Source organism: Hevea brasiliensis, chromosome 9 (assembly GCF_030052815.1).
Source record: "Hevea brasiliensis isolate MT/VB/25A 57/8 chromosome 9, ASM3005281v1, whole genome shotgun sequence".
Lineage (NCBI taxonomy): Eukaryota > Viridiplantae > Streptophyta > Magnoliopsida > Malpighiales > Euphorbiaceae > Hevea > Hevea brasiliensis.
In genome coordinates, this window is record NC_079501.1 from 97,833,681 (window position 1) to 97,841,613 (window position 7,933).

The following is a 7,933-nucleotide window of genomic DNA, read 5'->3' on the forward strand; positions in this document are numbered from 1 at the left end:
TATTTACTAAAAAATTATTTATAAACTTTAAGCATATATTTTACAAAATATTTATTATACATAAATCTAAGAATTTTAATAATAATACTTTAAAATTTGCCATGTTTACCTTTTTACTGCTATACGTCATCTAATTTAAAAAGTAATAGAAAACAACCTATTAATTAACTTATATATATATATATATTATTCAATAAAAAATTATTGATAAAATTTAAAAATTAGGTGTAAGAATTTTAGAAATGATATTTCAAAAATCATCATGACATAGTATTTTTTTTTCAACTTTGTTTTTTTTTTTTATTGATATATGACTATATCAATTAATTTAAAAAATAATTTATTAATAACTTATTTATTTACCAATATTTGAAATAAAATTATAATTAATTGAAAAAACTTATCATAACAAAATTTTATAATGTATTATGAAAATAAAAATTATTAAAAAAAATACATAATAAATTATATTATGAAAATAAAATAATAAATAATCTACAGAACGCGCATATAAAATGATTAGTTAAACCATATGCCGGGACCTAATTTTCTAAGCTAAGTTTGAATTTTTAATAACTTTTAAAAAAAATTTATAATAATTAAAAAAATAAAATAATATTTTTTTTAATGTATTAAAAATAAAAACTTCTAAATTTATTTATGAAGTTCAACAAACTAAACATGTAACACCCCAAAATTTTAAATTTTATGAGCATTTTTTGTATTTTAATTTTATTTAAATTTTAGGAATTTTTTTGAGATTTTTCGGATTTTAAAAATCGGGTTCAATTTTCCGAAAATATAAACTTTGATGATTTTTAAAAATTAATTTAAAGACCACGTGGCAAAACTAAAAATATATTTGGAGTCTATGTATTTTTCTGAGTTTTCTGGAATTTTTTCGGAATTTTTGGACCTCGTTTTCGGTCCCAAGGTAGAGTAAAAATTCAAAATTTTGTATTCTGAATCAAACCGGCCGAATCGAACCGGACCGGATCGGTCGGATCGGACCGGCCTTTTCCTTCTTCCCTTTTTCTTCCCCGCGCGCGTCGTCCCTCTCCCTTTTCTCTCTCTTTTCTCTCTCCTCCCCACCCCGTACCGGCCGACCACCTTGACCCCGGTAGGCGCGCTGCCTTGACCCTCCTAGCCTGGCCACGGCCAAACGGAAAAACGCGCGCAACGCCCTGCGCGCTGCGTCGACTTCCCCGGCCAAATCCGGCCGATCCGGCCACCAATTGGACCGAGTCTTGTGTCTAAAATCATCTACTCGGCGAGAGCTTTCCATAGACACCAAGAACGCCGAAATCCATCGAGCGGTATGTCCGATTTTTGCTCGGGAAGATTTTAGCCCATTTCGACTTTTGGGCTAGATTTCTAGAAAACCGTGAATCCCACGAGAAAACCGAGGCCACCAGCACGCTCCATTCGTCGAGAGCTTCGCAACGACATAAATTTTGAATTTTTCCGACATCGTTTTTCGGTGGGTCCCACGGAACTTCGCAGTGTTTTTCCGAGCATTTAATGAGCTTAGAAAATTCTGAAAAATTTATGTACTAACCCCCGTGTTATGGGCTTCGTGTAGGTATCCTCGATTCGCGGAAATTCGACAGTTGACCGGGTCTGCAAATTTCGGGCCAGACAGACCCGTTACCGGAAAAGTCTCCGAATTGGACCGAGGTTTTGGCTAGCCCCCCATTGTCAGACGTCCCGAGCGTGTTCCCGAAGTCGGAATCGGCAAAGGTAAACCCGAACCTTGCTTTTTCGTAATTTTCTAGTGCTTAAATAGGATTAAAAATCCATAAAATATTCGTGGTAGCTTAGAAAATTACGATTCTTTTTGCAATAGCTTAGTAATATTGCTAAAGACCGCGGGGCAAAGTTTTATAATTTTTAGAGCTTGTTTGGGCAGTTTTTGCAAAAATGATCAATAATAAGGACTAAATTGAAATTTTGCGTATTGTGATGGATGACTGATTTGATGGACCCAGGAGGGGCTGTGTGATGTGATTGAGTTGTGGGCATATGGATTGTGAATATAGAAGTGTGTTTTGAGCTCTTTTGCAGGTTGGGTAGGTCCTAGGTATAGAGGAGACTCTGCCGGATTTTCGGTACGACTTAGGACGTATTGGTCTTTTTCTTTGTTTGAATTGAGTCAGATTGTATTAAATAATTGTAATATAATTGTCAGGTGAGCCGGGACAGCCTTCTTCCTCCGCCCAGCCGCCTCAGTGACCATCGTCAAGTCTGTGAGTAAAATATTAATTTTAATTGTAATTTCGATATTATTATATGTTCAGCATGCCCATGCATCACTTATATGCATATATTTATGTAGTTAAACTCTAGGCACGATTTATGTTGCATTCATAACTGTTGATGTGCCATGGATGTTGTTGTGGTAATTTGGAGCAGTGTGCGTTCGTTGGCGTGCGTGTGATGTGGTGTGGACTATGGATAGGGGCCAGGCGATCCGGCTTGAGTAATTCTGGGACCCGATCCTTCGAGGGGTAGTCACGGCTTGAGTAATTATTGGGACCCTCGATTTGGTTATTAAGTGGAAGTCCGAGCTTGAGTAATTATTGGCACCAGGTTGGATTTAAGAGAGTCAGTATAGGGATCGGCTCCCATATGTTATGATTGATACTACATGGTGTGTGAGTGCTCCAAATTACCTTTTTGATGTTATGATGTGAAAATGTTGTTGATGTTGCATTTCACTCTACAGGGTGCATTAGTTCTAGATAGTTATAGAGATTATGGTTAAAATTGATATTTTACTCTCTGAGTCGAACGCTCACTCCTGTTCAATATTTTTTCTGAGGAGGATTTTATTTTGGTTAACTCGCTTTTCTCCTCATGAGTCAATTATTCTTGTTTGTATAAACTTGTTAAATCTTAGAATTTCCGCATGTGTTAGAAATGTTATTTGATTTGGGTCTAAACTAAATTATTATTTTGGGACTGTAAACTTAATATGCTATGCATGTTTGATGGATTGGATGAGGAGTGAGCTCCCATTTATTATTATGTTGATGAGTATGTGGAGGGTGAGCTGAGCTCCCCAATTGACTATATATTGTGTTTACAGGTCGGGTGAGTCGAAAACTCCCCGTTGGTAAGTCCATTTTATGGCCGGACTCTGTCCGTTTGTTTTCTTGATATTGGGCCCAAATGGGCCTTAGAGTTGGGTTAATGAACAGTTAGGCTTACTACGGGCCTCGAGGGCTTTAGGCTGGCCCAGGTCCTAGTGCCGGTCCGACCCATAGGTTGGGTCATGACAAATGTGGTATCAGAGCTTAGGCTCCAGATTCTTAGGGAATGTTGTCTAAAGTGTTGGGAAAAGTCTAATAGGAGTCACATGCGGAAAAATAGGGTCCATATTCGTCTTGCATTGTCGTCTTTGCTTCTAGTTTCTGCTTCATATATTGTGTGTAAATATGAGTCTATAGAGCTGTGCAATGTGCAGTTTTGAATTTTGTGGGCTAATGCTGCTGAATTTCAGGAAAATACGTAGAAGCAGGAGAGCTGCCACTACACCAGAACCAGATGTGCCTGACGAGGTGTCGGCACAGGATGAGGCGCTTGCCCCGAGGAGGCGGGGTAGGAGGCCTAGAGCTGCTCAAGTAGAAGAGCAGCTACCCATAGTTCAGGAACAGTCTTTCATGGCACAGGGTCCCATGGACCCCATGGCAGCTACTCTAGCTGGTCTGCAGACAACCATCGACATGATGGCGCAGTATATGGTCCACCCTCCACAGCAGCAGCAGTCCACCGCACCAAGAGTGGAACCTTACAAACAGATCATAAATTTTAAGAAGTTGGTGCCTGGTACTTATGATGTGTCAGACGATGCATATCGGTTTCTGGATTCCTGTGACGGCGAGCGAATTCTGATTGACTGATAGAAGATTGATAGAGTGTATGCAGCATGTCATGGGGCCTATGCCTAGACAATGGATGAATGACTACGTGTTACCCCGGATGGAGGGTTTGACGTGGGCTCAGTTTGTGGAATTGTTCATTAATCGGTTTGTGCCAGAAAGCTTCAGAGATCAGAAACAGTGGGCCTTTGAGGCCTTAAGGCGAATGGCAGTGCAGTAGATGAATATGCTCTGCAATTCGGAATTGAGCAGATATGCCCCTACAGCAGTAGCTACAGAAACTATGAAGGTGAAGAGGTTCCTAAAGGGGCTTGACAGGAGGTATGCGAACCTGGCCATGATGTCGGATCAGTCTTTTGATGTGGTGGTTGATCGAGCCAGACAGATTGAGATTAGCTATGCTGCGGATGACAGTGGGAGAGCAAAGAAAAACAGAGCAGAGGGTTCCTCAGGTGTCCCTTCCATGGGTACTCCGGACAGTGGTGGCCAGGGTAATTACAGAGGAAAGGGTAGGAGCAAGAGAAGTGGTTTTAGACACAGACCACGAGGATTCAGACCAGGGTACGGATCCAGCAGTGGTCACAGTTCGGGGTACAGCAGTTCTGGGTCTGGTTCAGGATCCTCTTTGGCACCGTGTGCACAGTGTGGAAGAGGACATTCAGGACCTTGTTTGATGGGGTCAGGAGTATGCTTCAGGTGTGGCCAATCAGGTCACTTTGCTAGGGAATGCCCCATGTTCAGCGAGCCACAGATGGGGTCACAGGGTTCTGTTGCGAATGTTCCTCGACAATTGTATCCGGGTGCTTCTAACATGGCAGGCAGTCAGTTCAGTGGCCAACAGGGCCGAGGACAAGGGGGACGTGGATTTGGAGGCAGATCAGGAGGTAGAAGTCAGTACCAGGGTTCTGCCACTCAGGGTAGGGGTCAAGCTCGAGTTTTCACCCTGACCCACCAGGATGCTCAAGCTTCAAATGCAGTTGTGGCAGGTATTCTTACAGTGCATTCTTATGAGGCTCGTGTTTTGATAGATCCGGGTGCTACGCACTCATTTGTCTCCCCTGTGTTTGCCATGAGGTTGGGTAGAAACCCTACAACTTTAGAATGTCCTTTGTCTGTAGCTACCCCACTTAGTGACAACATAGATGTAGATATGGTTTTTCTGGGTAGCCCAGTATTAGTGGATGGAAAGATCCTCCCAGCAGACTTGGTTCCTCTACCAGTAATGGACTTTGATGTAATTTTGGGCATGGATTAGTTGGCAACTCACTATGCCACTTTAGGCTGCAGGAACAAAAAGGTTTATTTCCACATACCTGGTGTGGAAGAGTTTAGCTTTGATGGTGACAAGAGCGTAGCTCCATATAACTTGGTGTCAGCAATTAGTGCCAGAAAAATGTTGAGGCGTGGATGCCAAGGGTATTTGGCATTGGTGAGAGATACATCTGTAGAAGGTGTCAGCATGGAAAATGTTCCTGTTGTCAGAGAATTTATGGATGTCTTCCCAGAGGAGCTTCCAGGGTTGCCACTAGGAAGGGAAATAGAGTTTTGTATTGATGTTGTGCCGGGTACAAACCCCATATCCATGCCACCTTACAAGATGGCACCAGCAGAATTGAAAGAGCTGAAGGAGCAACTACAGGAGCTTTTGGACAAGGGTTTCATACGTCCGAGCACTTCACCCTGGGGTGCTCCTGTTTTATTTGTGAGAAAGAAGGATGGGTCATTGAGGTTGTGCATTGACTACAGACAGCTGAACAAAGTGACAGTGAAGAACAAGTATCCACTTCCTCGGATCGATGATCTGTTTGATCAGCTCCAAGGAGCTAGATTCTTTTCCAAGATAGACCTGCGATCAGGCTACCATCAGTTGAGAATTAGGAATGAGGACGTGTCCAAAACGGCTTTCAAGACAAGATATGGTCATTATGAGTTCTTGGTGATGTCTTTTGGACTCACTAATGCACCAGCAGCCTTCATGGACTTGATGAATAGGGTATTCAAGCCATTTTTGGACCGTTTTGTCATCGTATTCATAGATGACATTCTTGTATACTCTCGGACCGAGGAAGAACACGTGTGGCACTTGAGGATGGTGTTGCAGACGTTGAGGGAGCACCAGCTATATGCCAAATTTTCAAAATGTGAATTTTGGCTAGAAAGCATCTCATTCTTGGGACACGTGGTTTCTAGTGACGGCATTCAAGTGGATCCCAAGAAAATTGAAGTCAGAATCGATTGGCTTAGGCCTACAATCCACCGAGGTGCGAAGTTTTCTGGGTTTAGCTGGCTACTATAGGCATTTTGTACAAGATTTCTCCAGGATAGCTGCTCCCCTAACTAAGTTGACCAGGAAGAATGTTCCATTCATTTGGACAGATGACTGTGAGGTGAGTTTCCAGAAGCTTAAGGAGTGTCTAACCACTGCCCCTGTGTTGACACTACCTGTGAGTGGTGAAGGATACACCGTGTATTGTGACGCCTCCAGAGTTGGCCTAGGGTGTGTCTTGATGTAGAATGGAAAGGTAGTGGCTTATGCTTTAAGGCAGCTGAAGAGGCATGAGCAGAACTACCCCACCCATGATTTGGAAATGGCGGCTGTAGTCTTTGCACTAAAAATCTGGAGACACTACCTGTATGGTGAAGTGTGCGAGATATACACCGACCACAAGAGCTTGAAGTACATCTTCCAACAGAGGGATTTAAACTTGAGACAGAGGAGATGGATGGAGCTTCTGAAAGACTATGATTGCACCATCCAGTACCACCCTGGAAAGGCCAATGTTGTGGCAGATGCCTTGAGCAGAGAAGAGACCATTGATTCAGGAGGTACATGAGTTGATGGATCAAGGTTTAATCCTAGATCTTTCAGATGAGGGGGTATTGTTGGCTCACTTTTCAGTGAGGCCAGACTTGAGGGATAGAGTTAGAGTTTCCCAGCACAGAGACCAACAATTGATGAAGATCATAGAAAGAGTACAGCAAGGTGAAGGTGGTGAGTTTGGATTTGCCAATGATGGCGCCCTAGTACAAGGTTCTAGGATATGTGCCCAATGTAGACAACCTCAGGAATGAAATCATGCGAGAGGCACACTACACACTGTACAGTGTCCACCCAGGTTCCACCAAGATGTACCATGATGTGAAGGATAGCTATTGGTGGAATGGCATGAAGAGAGACATAGCAGACTTTGTGTCCAAGTGCTTGACTTGTCAGAAGGTGAAGTTTGAACACCAGAGACCGTCAGGGAAGCTGCAAGAGCTCCCTATCCCAGAATGGAAGTGGGAAATGATCACTATGGATTTTGTGACTGGGTTGCCTCGTACCACGCGAGGATATGATTCGATATGGGTAATTGTAGACCGCTTGACCAAATCAGCTCACTTCTTACCTGTAAAGACTACATACTCTGTGGCACAGTATGCCCGGCTCTACATTCGAGAAATAGTCAGATTGCATGGAGTTCCAGCTTCCATAATATCGGCAGAGGGCTGATTCACTTCGGTTTTGGAGAAAGTTGCAGGAGGCACTTGGCACACTGATTGAACTTGATGCGGCTTTCCACCCTCGAGACAGACGGACGATGCGAAAGGACAATCCAAACACTGGAAGACATGTTTTGCATGAGTGTCTTGGATTTTGGAGGTCAATGGGATGAGCAGCTAGCTTTGGTGGAGTTTGCCTACAACAACAGTTATCACTCCAGCATAAGGATGGCACCCTATGAGGCATTATATGGAAGAAAGTGTAGGTCTCCTCTGTGTTGGACAGAAATGGGGGAAGCGAAGGTGCATGATGTAGACACAGTGCAAGACACTTGAGAGATGGTTCCCTTAATCGAGAACGACTAAAAACGACTTTCAGATGGCGAGAAGAGTTATGCGGACCCAGACGGAGGATGTGGAGTTTGCGATGGCGACTATGTATTCCTGAAGGTTTCTCCAATGAAGGGAGTCATGAGATTTGGAAAGAAGGGCAAGTTAGCACCTCGGTATATTGGACCTTTTGAGGTTACGGATAGAGTTGGAGCAGTTGCCTACCGGTTGGAGCTACC

At 42.9% G+C, this 7,933-nt stretch overlaps 1 long non-coding RNA gene across 1 annotated transcript; it reads left to right on the top strand.

The window, feature by feature from the left end:
- The first annotated feature begins 1,240 nt into the window (after positions 1–1,240).
- On the top strand, positions 1,241–2,443 carry LOC131183453 (uncharacterized). Its single transcript, XR_009151525.1, has 3 exons — positions 1,241–1,480; positions 1,583–1,740; positions 2,189–2,443. It is a non-coding gene; the product is annotated as an uncharacterized LOC131183453 (long non-coding RNA).
- The last annotated feature ends 5,490 nt before the right edge of the window (positions 2,444–7,933 follow it).